The 14421-nt window shown below is 45.8% G+C and overlaps 1 non-coding gene across 1 annotated transcript; it reads left to right on the top strand.

Annotated features, from left to right (window-relative positions):
* Positions 1-9324: 9324 nt before the first annotated feature.
* On the top strand, positions 9325-9379 carry LOC115152535 (U7 small nuclear RNA). Its single transcript, XR_003867535.1, has one exon. It is a non-coding gene; the product is annotated as a U7 small nuclear RNA (small nuclear RNA).
* The last annotated feature ends 5042 nt before the right edge of the window (positions 9380-14421 follow it).

Below are 14421 nucleotides of genomic sequence, written 5' to 3'. Positions count from 1 at the left end.
CACCTTGTCATGATACAAAAGCAACTTTGTAGCTAGCTAACAGAACACTAATCAAGACGTTCCTTTGTAATGTATTTAGTTTCTACAATGCTGCTCGTCGGTAATAGTTGGCTACTTTTGGAAAAATGGCGTCGCAGGGGACGGAAATAGCTGGCTAGCTAACCTCGATAATTACTAAACTACACAATTATCAAGCTATGACAAAGACAACTATGTAGCTAGCTAGCTGACACTGCACTAGTCAAATCGTTCCGTAAAATACATGCACGTTGGTTCAGCCCACTATCTAGAGCACCTCACATACACCCTCTACTAACTACGCTATAGAAGTGCTCCCATTATGAATTATCCAAATACAGGGGTAGGAGAGGGGAGGGGATTATGTCAGAGGAGGAGACTGTCCTCACAGCATTGTCAGACATCAGACTACAGTCGCCTTGTGCTTGTTACACCTGTGAGAGGAGGGGACAAGGCCCAGGGGTAGGGCGATTGGCCACAGCAGAGTTTTGATTCAAGTGCTGTTCTGAAGATCTCTATCTCTGTCTCATCCCTCATATATCTTCTCTCTTCCCTTCTCTCACCCTGCACTCTTTTTATCTCTCCCTCTTGCCCACGTCATTCCTCAGTGCCCATCCTTACAGCGCCTGCAGACCGTGTGTGTAACCACAGAGGTAGTCAGAGAACAGTTAACCGTCACTGTACTGTGTGTGTGTCTAATATAAACACAAATGGAGACGTTCGTCTGTCAGCTATCATACCTCCCAGAAACTGGCACAGGAGCTATCAGTGATCTACTGTACCCCCCCCACACACACACACACACACACACACACACACACACACACACACACACACACACACACACACACACACACACACACACACACACACACACGTGGATGCTTCGGGGAGACATGTAGGTCTTTGAGGTGTACTTTTGAACCCTCTCTGTCAGTCATGGTGCTTTAGCACGTATCAGCCATGATGTCTTGTAATTGATGTCATTACCAGCCCACAGCTATTCTCGCACAACACACACACATGATAGAATTGGACTGAACGACAGCACACACACATGATAGAATGGGACTGAACGACAGCACACAAACATGATAGAATGGGACTGAACAACAGTAGATAAACATGATAGAATGAGACTGAACGAAAGCACACAAACATGATAGAATGAGACTGAACGAAAGCACACAAACATGATAGGATGAGACTGAACGACAGCACACAAACATGATAGAATGAGACTGAATGACAGCACATAAACATGATAGAATGGGACTGAACAACAGCAGATAAACATGATAGAATGGGACTGAACAACAGCACACAAACATGATAGAATGGGACTGAACAACAGCAGATAAACATGATAGAATGGAACTGAACAACAGCACACAAACATGATAGAATGGGACTGAACAACAGCACACAAACATGATAGAATGAGACTGAATGACAGCACACAAACATGAAAGAATGGGACTGAACAACAGCACACAAACATGATAGAATGGGACTGAACGAAAGCAGATAAACATGATAGAATGGAACTGAACAACAGCACACAAACATGATAGAATGAGACTGAATGACAGCACACAAACATGATAGAATGGGACTGAACAACAGCAGATAAACATGATAGAATGGGACTGAACGACAGCAGATAAACATGATAGAATGGGACTGAACAACAGCAGATAAACATGATAGAATGGGACTGAACGACAGCAGATAAACATGATAGAATGGGACTGAACAACAGCACACAAACATGATAGAATGGGACTGAACAACAGCAGATAAACATGATAGAATGGAACTGAACGAAAGCACACAAACATGAAAGAATGAGACTGAACGAAAGCACACAATTAAACCACATCTGATAGGGCACAATCTGTGTCCTTTTCATCGACAGATCTCTTGCCCTGTCCCTCTCTGCCTCTTTCTCTATCTCTTCCTCCCTTTCTCCCTTCACCTCTTCCTTCTTCAATCTCTCTCTCTCTCCCTGTCTTTTCTTTTCTCACTCTTTCTTTGCATACTCACACAGATGACCAGAGGAGTCTTTGCAGGTCTATGACTGTTAGCACCTATCAGATGTTAACACACCCTTATGGAAAAAGGACATGGATTTCTCAGGTTTTAATGTGAAGTTAATGTGATAACATAGGATAACAGAAAACTGCACGTGACAGCATGTGAGCCCCTGTGAGACCATGATCTAATGTGACATGTATGTGAAATAAATGTGACAACATGGGGATGCACAATTTCAACATGTGATACTATGACACTACACATGTGACAACATTTGAACACGTGAAAATCCAGGTGTCAAATATCATTTAGAAGAAAAAAATATTTTGAAATGCATAATTTACATTATTTCAATTTAAACAGTCATGGTCCCCTGCAGATTTGGTCTATTTCCCGGTTTGTTCCAGGGAGGTCCCCAAGGACGTTTTTAGAATGCTGTGTCATTGTCCCGTGGAGGTTTTTTTCTAGCTGCAGTGAAAATACGGTAAATCTACAACTAGTTACTGTATTTTTACAGCTAAATTCAGGTGTTAATGAACAGTATGCTGATTACTTGGTAGTCCACCTCACAATCTCTTGGCTGCTAGCTACCTCAAATCAAATGAAATTGTATTTGTCACATACACATGGTTAGCAGATGTTAATGTGAGTGTAGCGAAATGCTTGTGCTTCTAGTTCCGACCATGCAGTAATATCTAACAAGTCATCTAACAATTTCACAATAACTATCTTATACACATAAGTGTAAAGGAATGAATAAGAGTATGTACATAAAAATATATGGGAGACGCCCGCAAACGTGCCTGTTTTTACATAGAGTTTGAGTTTTTTTAGAGCGCATAGAGCGCATAGTTCATGCTGCGCCACCAGGTCTGTAGACATAATGGAGATTGGTAAGAATACATATCTGCACTCTACCTAAAGTTGCAGTAAAAATTAAGTAAATATATATAGCTTGAAGGTGTTATTTCTATAAAATGACAGTAAGCTGCTGTATTCTGATTTCAATTACTGCAAAATCTTGTACTGTGACTCAGCCTTGAATTGGACTTGAACTCATAACCTCTTGGTCGTTAACAATCTGAAACGTCTTGTTACAGTCCAGCCAAACCACCAGATCTGTGAGCATGAAAAAGATATGGCCACAGACCTTTTGGCAAGAATGCTAGTAAAACTAGCAGTGGTCAATTACACCTAACATAGAGTATACATTCATTCTTTGAGGATTTGAATGTGCAACCTCTTGGTTGGGAGTGCATTGATGTGTCTGCAGTGCTACAAGGTTCATACTAATTGCTTGGAGCCTACTGTAAATTAACATACTCTCCAAAAATAAGATCATCACTGCCTTTTGATAGGTGGGGCAACGTACTGGTGGGGTGTCACGGCTGTGATAAGGAGCGGACCAAAGTGCAGCGTTTTTGTAGTTCCACATCTTTATTTAATAGTGAAACGTAATGCAATACATAAATACTTAAACTAACCAGAAAACAACAAACCGTGACGCAGAGAAGAGAAAAAACGCACTACTCAAAATATAATCACCCACAAGGACAGGTGGGACAAACATCAACTTAAATATGGCCTCCAATTAGAGACAACGACAACCAGCTGCCTCTAATTGGAGGTCATGCCAAACAATGACCAACATAGAACTACAAAAACTAGAACTGAACATAGACATACAAAAACAGATAAACACCAGCTGTCACGCCCTGACCACTCTACCATAGAAAATAACAACTTACTATGGTCAGGACGTGACATGGGGCTCATTAGCATATTTGGATACGTGAACAAATATATACTGTATGTGTATTTGTGCCAACCGTCAGCAGAAGTTTTGTAGCAGTTTAAATGTTTGATTGTTATGACGATGCAAGTAGAGCACTTCTTTTGACTCTATTTGTCCTGCAAAAGTTGTAAGAGAATGTGTCAGTAATGAGCTGCACTGTGAAGCTATTGTGCATTAAACAGTAATGTAGCACTTTTCTGCAGTCAAATTACAAAAATAACCCTCTAGTGTCCTCAAGGGTGGAAGGTTATTAATATGAATATACTGTTCTTTTTTTACGCGGAAAATCAAGTGTTTCTATGTAAAACGGTTTTGTTATATTTCAGTTTTCTCGGAAGTTTGGACACACCTACTCATTCAAGAGTTTTTCTTTATTTGTATTATTTTCTACATTGTAGAATAATAGTGAAGACATCAAAACTATGAAATAACACATGTGGAATCATGTGGTAACCAAAAAAGTGTTAAACAAATCAAAATATATTTTATATTCTTCAAAGTAGCCACCCTTTGCCTTGATGACAGCTTTGCACAGTCTTGGCATTCTCTCAACCAGCTTCACCTGGAATAACTTTCCAAAAGTCTTAAAGGAGTTCCCACATATGCTGAGCACTTGTTGGCTGCTTTTCCTTCACTCAGCGGTCCGACTCATCCCAAACCATTGCAATTGGGTTGAGGTTGGGTGATTGTGGAGGCCAGGTCATCTGATGCAGCACTCCATCACTCGACCTTCTTGGTCAAATAGCCCTTACACAGCCTGGAGGTGTGTTGGGTCATTGTCCTGTTGAAAAACAAATGATTGTCTTACTAAGCGCAAACCAGATGGGATGGCATATTGCCACAGAATGCTGTTGTTGCCATGCTGGTTAAGTGTGTCTTAAATTCTAAATAAATCACAGTGTCACCAACAAAGCACCCCCACACCATCACGCCTCCTACTCCATGCTTCATGGTGGGAACTACACATGCGGAGATCATCCGTTCACCTACTCTGTGTCTCACAAAGACACGGCGGTTAGAACCAATAATCTCAAAATTGGACTCATCAGACCAAGAACAGGTTTCCACCGGTCTAATGTCCATTGCTCGTGTTTCTTGGCCCAAGAAAGTCTCTTCTTCTTATTGGTGTCCTTCAGTTGTGGTTTCTTTGCAGCAATTCGCCTGATTCACGCAGTCTCCTCTGAACAGTTGATGTTGAGATGTGTCTGTTACTTGAACTCTAAGAGGCATTTATTTGGACTGCAATTTCTGAGGCTGGTTACTCTAATGAAGTTGTCCTCTGCAGCAGAGGTCACTCTGGGTCTTCCTTTCCTGTGGCGGTCCTCATGAGAGCCAGTTTCATTCTAGCGCTTGATGGTTATTGCTACTGCACTTGAAGAAACTTTCAAAATTCTTGAAATTTTCCGGATTGACTTACCTTCATGTCTTAAAGTAACGATGGACTGTCGTTTCTCTTTGCTTATTCGAGCTGTTCTTGCCATAATATGGAATGCATTCCAGATTACTACCTCATGAAGCTGGTTGAGAGAATGCTAAGAGTGTGCAAATCTGTCATCAAGGCAAAGGGTGGCTATTTGAATAAATATATTTTGATTTGTTTAACACTTTTTTGGTTACTACATGATTCCATATGTGTTATTTCATAGTTTTGATGTCTTCACTATTATTCTACAATGTAGAAAATAGTAAAAATAAAGAAAAACACTTCAATGAGTAGATGTGTCCAAACTTTTGACTGGCACTGTAAGTATTCAGACCCTTTACTCAGTACTTTGTTGAAGCACGTTTGGCAGCAATTACAGCCTTGAGTCTTCTTGGGTATGACGCTACAAGCTTGGCACACCTGTATCTGGGGAGTTTCTCCCATTCTTCTCTGCAGATCCTCTCAAGCTCTGTCAGGTTGGATAGGGAGCGTCGCCGCACAGCTATTTCAGGTCTCTCTAGAGATGTTCGATCGGGTTCAAGTCCGGGCTCTGGCTGGGGCAATCAAGTTGTAGAAACATATCAAGGATGATCAATGGAAACAGGATGCACCTGAGCTCAATTTCGAGTCTCATAGTAAAGTGTCTGAATACTTATGTAAATAAGGTATTTCTGTTTTCTCTTTTTCATACATTTGTAAAAATGTCTACAAAACTGTTTTCACTTTGTCATTATGGGGTATTGTATGTTGATTGATAAGGAACATTTTATATTCAATAAATTTTAGAATAAGGCTGTAACGTTACAAAATGTGGAAAAAGTCAAGGTGTCTGAATACTTTCCAAATGCACTGTATTTGTGTGTTTTTTTTCGTAAGGGCAAGTGGAGAGAGAGAGAGACGGAGAGGGAGGGAGCGAGGGGTGCATACCTGGTCCTCTAGCCCTCAGGTGAGCTGTCAATCACAGCATATTACAGTCGTGAGACTTCACAGAGAAACAGCAACCTCCACCCCAGATTAACCATGTTCATGTGCTTCATTGCAATAAGCCCTATTAGTCATAAACACTGAGTAGTTTTAACAGTAGTAGTAACACGCGTGCCCCGCCCACATCAGGATCTCTTTTTCAGCCATCTATTTCCTGTGTTTGAGGGTTACAAAATCCACTTGTCTCTTAAATCTGACTGGATTGATTGCTTCAATTTTACTCCTGTGTCTTTTTCATTCTGTACTCTTGCCTGTCGCTTTTCCCCGTTAACGTTTCGATTGCAGAAATGTTTGTAATGATTACCTGTCAAACACACCCTGGTAATGGAAGAAATGGCCTAGTGGAATACATTGTCTTTCCCTTTCATCTATAAGAACACTAAAACTCCATCGGGCATTTAACGCATCGTCTCAACACCTAGATCTACATCACAAGAAAGAGAAGAAAGATACCTTTATTTTGATCAGTGGCATATATTCATGGATCCCAAGGAAAGCCAGGCTTCCCCATATATACGACCAATAAAAAAATATAAATAACGTATCTTTCGTCTCTCTGTTTTAATAATTTCTATGAATTTGCAAGTGGCTGAATCTCACCGGTGAAATCATCCGAGCGAGGGAAACAGCGCCCCTCTGTCTCAGTATGTATAGTCCATGTATCTGATTCTATCTGGAACAAAAGTGTGACATGTTTCCGCTGTAGCATTTGATTGATTGATGCCAGCAAGCATTTCGCCTCCCTTGATAAAACAATTATAAAGGAATTAGCCAATTAGCGTTGAGCTGAGCTCAACTATGCTTTGTCCTGGCGCAGAAAAACGCCCTCAATGGGAGGCCAGTTTGGATATGGCTTCATTCCAATGAAATCACATCCTAAGCAAACCTCATCATTGTCAGACAAACATGTTTGTTTCTGCAGTAGCAAGCTAGCTTGCTAAATCAGCCCTTTCCTAAGCCATGGATGGAGATGTGCATTTGGACTTGTGGTTTTGACTTAATTCTCTGTACAGGCCAATTATTATGACAGAGATTCTGATCGAACCATTAATTCATATATTGTGCCACTGGCCTGAGATGATTGAAGTTCAATATTGTCACGTCCTGACCAGTATAGAGGATATTTGGTTATTGTAGTTTGGTCAGGACGTGACAGAGGAGAGTTGATGTATGTGTATGGGGTTTGTCACTGGTCTATGTCTGTGGTTCTATGTATAGTTAATTGGGGTTGGACTCCCAATTGAAGGCAGGTGTGTTGAGTTGCCTTTGATTGGGAGTCCTATATAGTAGGGTGTGTTTGTCTTTGTGTTTTGTGGGTAGTTGTTTTTGCATTGCTTTTCGTATAGCCTGCAAGACTGTTGTACTGTCGTGTTTCTTTGTTTCTTGTTTTGTATAGTGTTCACGTTCTTGATTAATTAAATTCAAAGATGAACACGAACTCCGCTGCGTATTGGTCTACTTTCTCAGACGAGGACTTCTCTGTTTCATCTGAGGACGAAGACAGTTGTGACAGAACTACCCACCATACCAGGACCAAGCAGCGGAGGAATTCTGGCGAGGACTGGGGAACACGGCGGGTAAGAGAGCCTGAGAGGCAGCCCCAAGAATTTTTTTGGGGGGGGCACAAGGGCTGTTTGGCGGGGCGAGGTTGGAGACCCAGGCCAGCTCCCCGTACCCTTGTTGGACAGGAACAGACTGGACAGGTCCCGTGCTTTGGGGTAGGTGCTGTGGTGAGGCCTGGTATTTTCAGGCCGGTATGCGCAGTACCAGCGCCCCGCATGTGCCAGGGGAGAGTGGGCATCGAGCCTGAAGGGGTGATGCCAACCCTGCGCTCGAGACCGCCAGTGCGCCTCTACTGTCCAGTGTTCCCCACTACACGCACTAGCCTTGAGGTGCGTGTCTCCAGGCTGGCACGTCCTGCACCAGCCCCACGCATCAGGCATCTAGTGTGTCAGCCCAGCCTCACCAGTCTGGGGCCGCCAGAGCTGCCCGCCAGTCAGGAGTCGCCAGAGCTGCCCGCCAGTCAGGAGTCGCCAGAGCTGCCCGCCAGTCAAGAGTGGCCCGCCTGTCCGGATCTGCCAGGGTGCCCCGCCTGTCCGGATCAGCCCGAGTGGCCCGCCTGTCCTCCGGCCCAGCCCGAGTGTCCCGTCTGTCCTCCGGCCCAGCCCGAGTGGCCCGCCTGTCCTCCGGCCCAGCCAGAGTGGTCCGTCTGCCCGGCTCAGCCATCGACGCCACCTAAGTGGGCGACGCCGAAGGTGGAGCGAGGTCCACGTCCCGCACCTGAGCCGCCTCCTATATAGGTGGGTTGGGGAGGGGGGGTGTAGCACAGTGCCGTCGTTGACGGCAGCCACCCTCCCTTCCCTCCCTTGTTGTTTAGGGGATTTTTCTGTTGTTGTTTTGGTTTTTTTTTCTGTGTTTTGTGTAGGTGCATTCCGGGGTCTGCACCTTTGAGGGGGGGTACTGTCACGTCCTGACCAGTATAGAGGATATTTGGTTATTGTAGTTTGGTCAGGACGTGGCAGAGGGGAGTTGATGTATGTGTATGGGGTTTGTCACTGGTCTATGTCTGTGGTTCTATGTATAGTTAATTGGGGTTGGACTCCCAATTGAAGGCAGGTGTGTTGAGTTGCCTTTGATTGGGAGTCCTATATAGTAGGGTGTGTTTGTCTTTGTGTTTTGTGGGTAGTTGTTTTTGCATTGCTTTTCGTATAGCCTGCAAGACTGTTGTACTGTCGTGTTTCTTTGTTTCTTGTTTTGTATAGTGTTCACGTTCTTGATTAATTAAATTCAAAGATGAACACGAACTCCGCTGCGTATTGGTTTACTTTCTCAGACGAGGACTTCTCTGTTTCGTCTGAGGACGAAGACAGTTGTGACAGAACTACCCACCATACCAGGACCAAGCAGCGGAGGAATTCTGGCGAGGACTGGGGAACACGGCGGGTAAGAGAGCCCGAGAGGCAGCCCCAAGAATTTTGTGACAAATATGTAGCCTAGATGCAGCCTAGTACACTCACTTTAACTAGTTAACTAACTTAGCTGGTTCATGCGAGGAAGTTAGGCTAGCAAGCATTTGCTCTTTTAGTATTTCTCTAGTAGGTTTCCTGAAGGAGAAAGCCTCCCCTTCTATGTCAAAGATAATAAAACAAATATACTACAGTAATGTCAGTAAAACTAGGGTAAATACTACATAATGGTCTACACAGTCTGCAAAAACACTACAGTAAATACTATTGTATATACTAAAGTTATTTTACTACAGCATTTATACATAGTTAACAACTGTAAATACTGCAGTATACTACAGTAAATAATATAGTAAATACTACAGTAAAGAATACTACAGTAAAGTAAAGTATTTATACCATAACATACTATCGTATTTTTTCTATGTGAGATAGTCTGTCTCTGGGAAAATAGGCAGTGAGTTAGTACCATCTCGCTGCAGCAGGAGGAATGTAGCGAAGACAAACAGGATCAGGGCCTGGCTGGGGGTCACAGACGCTCCCCTCCTTCCCTCCTCCTACCCACAGGCGGGGTAATAAATACAGGGCAGAAGCTTCTCCTGACAGCACTAATCCTGAGAGAAGAGGAGGGAGGAGGGAGAAGAGAGAGACAATAATACTCAGTTGGATAAAACACATACAGATCAGTGACCAGGCTTCTGCCTTACAGTGAGAGGAATTAAGTCATAATGTCTTTAGAGTAATGATCTTTCATCATGCAATCATCAAACACAGGAAAGGAGCAGTGATATAAAGTTTGATATATTAGTATTTCTCCAGTGTCATGCTGCTGATGAGACAGGCGATGACACAGGCCGCTAGAACGGATCTGTAAATCACTGACGCGTGGTTGTGTTTCATTGGGCACGGAGGAGAGAAGAGCAGGCTGGAGGATGTTCCTTTCTCCCATACTGTATTCAGTTTACACTAGCATCGCCTCACGACTGCCCATGCTTTAGAGTGTAGAGCACTCAGCACTGTGTATAGAACACAATACAAAGTTGGAAGAGTTCACTCTTGCTTTGTGTTTGTATTTCTGGCATCCCTGTTTCCAACTTCATAGTGTTGGTTAGTTAGTTTTAGTTCTTCATAGTGTTAGTTAGTTTTAGTTTTTCATAGTGTTCCTCTCCAAATACTGACAGCAAACTAAAAGCAGCCCTTGTTTGTCCGATAATACGATGTGCTGTCAATCCCAAGTAGACAGGTTGTCACGTCCTGACCAGTAAAAAGGGTTATTTGTTATAGTAGTTTGGTCAGGGCGTGGCAGGGGGTGTTTGTTTTGTGTGTTTGGGGTTTTGATGTATGTTCTATATTTTATATTTCTATGTTCATTCTATGTTCCCTATCCTTGTTTTGTATGTCTGTGTTTTGGCCTGGTATGGCTCTCAATCAGGGACAGCTGTACTTTGTTGTCGCTGATTGGGAGCCATACTTAGGTAGTCCTTTTTCCACCTGTCTTTTGTGGGAAGTTGATTTTGCATAGTTGTGAGTAGCCTGCAATACTGTTCGTTGTTTATTGTTTTGCTGCTTCACGTTTATTAAAATATGATGAGCCCAACCCACGCTGCGCTTTGGTCCCCTTCTTCTAACGACGGACGTTACAGAACTTCCCACCACAAGAAGACCAAGCAGCGGGGTAAGGAGCTGGAGAGGAGCTATCTGGAGTCATGGACTTGGGAAGAGATTCTGGACGGACAGGGACCCTGGAGACAAGCGGGAGAATACCGTCGCCTGCCGGAGGAGATTGAGGCAGCAAAGGCAGAACGGTGTTTCTGGGAGGATCGGCTGGCAAGGCAAGTGGAGGCTGAGAGGCAGCCCCAAAAATAGTTTTTGGGGGGGCACACGGGGAGGTTGGCGGAGTCAGGCGTTAGACCTGAGCCAACTCCCCGTGCTTACCGTGGCGAGCATTTCACTGGTCAGGCCCCTGTGCTATGTGGTGATGCGCACCGTGTCGAGGCCGAGCATCCACAGGCCGGTGTGCTCGGTGCCAGCGTCCTGCATTTGCCGGGGGGAAGCGGGCACCCAGCCAGTACGGGTGGTGCCAATCCTGTGCTCGAGACCGCCAGTGCGCCTCCACGGCCCAGTGTATCCGGTGCCTGCTCCCAGAGCCAGGCCTCCTGCAAGTCTCCCCAACCGGGTGAGTCCTGTGCCTGCTCACAGAGCCAGGCCTCCTGCATGTCTCTCCAGCCGGGTGAGTCCTGTGCCTGCTCCTAGAGCCAGGTCTCCTGCAAGTCTCCCCAGCCTGGTGAGTCCTGTGCCTGCGCCCAGAGCCGCCAGAGCCGCCCGCCAGTCCGGAGCCGCCAGAACCGCCCGCCAGTCCGGCGCCGCCAGAGCCGCCCGCCAGTCCGGAGCCGCCAGAGCCGCCCGCAAGTCCGGAGCCGCCAGAGCCGCCCGCCAGTCCGGCGCAGCCAGAGCCACCCGCCTGTCCGGCGGAGCCAGATTCGCCCGCCTGTCCGGAGTCGGCAGCGAGGGACCCCGCTCTAGAGGCGCCACCAAAGTGGGGTGAGCCAGTGGTGGAGCGGGGTCTGCGTCCCGCTCCTGAGCCACCTCCATAGGGGGGAGGATTGGGAAGGGGGATGTAGGATTGGGAAGGTGACGGTGGCCACCCTCCCTTCCCTCCCTTTAGTTTGGGGTTATTATTTTATGAGTTTTTGTTTCATGGTGCATTCGGGGTCTGCACCTTTGAGGGGGGGGGGGGGGGGGGTACTGTCACATCCTGACCAGTAAAAGGGGTTATTTGTTCTAGTAGTTTGGTCAGGGCGTGGCAGGGGGTGTTTGTTTTGGGGTTTTGATGTATGTTCTATATTTTATATTTCTATGTTCCCTATCCTTGTTTTGTATTTCTGTGTTTTGGCCTGGTATGGCTCTCAATCAGGGACAGCTGTACTTCATTGTCGCTGATTGGGAGCCATACTTAGGTAGTCCTTTTTCCACCTGTCTTTTGTGGGAAGTTGATTTTGCATAGTTGTGAGTAGCTTGCAATACTGTTCGTTCGTTGTGTTTTGTTTATTGTTTTGCTGGTTCACGTTTATTAAAATATGATGAACCCAACCCACGCTGCGCTTTTGTCCCCTTCTTCTAACGACGGACGTTACACAGGTCCAGACCAAATAGGATCAGTTCACAATTTCAGGTAAAGGCAAGAAAAGTGTAAACTATGCATTCAAAATAAATAAGTAGATAGTTTTTCAATCGCTTTGGTACAATTATTACAAGAATGTGGTACATTTTCACAACTCTTAGTACAAAACTCAAAACAGATTATCAAAAAGCCAGTTGTTGAAAAACAAAATCATATAGTCACTTTTTCACCAAACTTAATCAGTGCTTCATCTAGAAAAACATGTTTCACATTGCAATACATGGTCATATAAAGTCATTGCCTTTCACAATGCAATGCTCACGTTACTTTTGATATCATTCTCTTCTCATTTGTTAAAATGCATTTTGCTATTACCTAATCTGACTGCTTTCAGATGATAATCACTAAACGGTTTGGTATAAACCTAGAGATTTTAAACAGGTTTGTCTAGTACAGATTTTGAGAACATCATAATGAGAATGTGTGTCTGTAAAGAAGAAAACTATAAAGTATGATATATACTGTATTATAAATTGGGTGGTTTGAGCCCTGAATTCTGATTGGCTGAAAGCCATGGTATAGCAAACCGTATACCACGGGTATTACAAAACGTTTAGTTTTTCTGCTCTAATTACGTTGGTAACCAGTTTATAATAGCAATAAGACTCCTCGGGGGTTTGTGATATATGGCCAATATACCACGGCCAAGGGCTGTGTCCAGGCACTCCGCGTTGCATCATTGTAATGCCCTGGCCATAGAGAGGGGTTTTTGTTCTTTATTTTGGTTAGGCCAGGGTGTTACATTGGGTGGGCATTCTATGTTAATTTTTCGATGTTTTTGTATTTCTTTGTTTTGGGCCGTGTGTGGCTCCCAATCAGGCACAGCTGTAGTTCATTGTTGCTGATTGGGAGTCACACATAAGGAGCCTGTTTTTCCTTTCGGTTTTGTGGGGGATTGTTTCTGTTTAGTGTTTTGCACCTGACAGGACTGTTTGGCTGTCGGTTTTCTTGTTTTGTGTGTATAGTGTTCTTACGTTTATTAAAATTCAAAGATGAACACTAACTCCGCTGCACCTTGGTCTACTTCCACAGACAGCCGTTACAGAATCCCCCACCAACAATGGACCAAGCAGCGGAGGAAGGAGAAGCGCCAGGAGAGGGGAAATATGGACTCATGGACTTTGGAGGAGATGGAGAGGTGCGTTCAGGATTCCTGGAGATGGGAGGAATTGCTCGACGGAGGTGGACCGTGGGCTCAGGCTGGGGAGTATCGCCGCCCGCAGTGGGAGATCGAGGCGGCGATAGCTGAGAGGCGCTGGTACGAAGCGAGGGAGCGCAAAAGGCACGAGAGGCAGCCCCAAAAATGTTTTGGGGGGGCACACGGGGAGTGTGGCGGAGCCAGGAAGGAATTCTGGGTCAACTCCCCGTGCTTACGGCAGGCAGCGTGGTACTGGTAAGGCACCGTGTTATGCTGTAAAGCGCACGGTGTCTCCAGTGCGCGTTCATAGCCCGGTGCGCTATAGGCCAGCCCCCCGCAAGTGCCATGCGAGTGCAGGCATCGAGCCAGGACGGATTGTGCCAGCTCAGTGTGTCTGGTCTCGAGTGCGCCTTTTCGGTCCAGGTTATCCTGCACTGGCTCTGGGCACTGTGTCTCCAGGGCGCTGGGAGGGCCCAGTTCACCCAATGCCTGTGCTCCGCCCGTGCCGGGCCAAAGTGGGCAGTCAGCCTGGAGTGTGGGTAAAGAGCCTACGTACCAGAACTCCATTGCTCCCCCACAGCCCGGTTTATCCTGTGCCTCCTCCTCGGACCAGGCCTCCAGTGGGTCTCCCCATCCTGGTCAGTCCTGTGCCTCCTCCACGGACCAGGCCTCCAGTGGGTCTCCCCAGCCTGGTGAGTCCAGGGCCAGAGCCGCCAGAGCCGCCCGCCAGTCTGGAGCCGCCAGAGCCGCCCGCGAGTCCGGAGCCGCCAGAGACGCCCACCCAGTCCGGAGCCGCCAGAGCCGCCAGAGCCGCCCGCCAGTCCGGAGCCGCCAGAGCCGCCCGCCAGTCCGGAGCCGCCAGAGCCGCCAGAGCCGCCC

Source organism: Salmo trutta, chromosome 17 (assembly GCF_901001165.1).
Source record: "Salmo trutta chromosome 17, fSalTru1.1, whole genome shotgun sequence".
In the NCBI taxonomy this organism is placed as follows: Eukaryota; Metazoa; Chordata; class Actinopteri; order Salmoniformes; family Salmonidae; genus Salmo; species Salmo trutta.
This window is presented reverse-complemented; position numbering and strand designations above follow the sequence as displayed.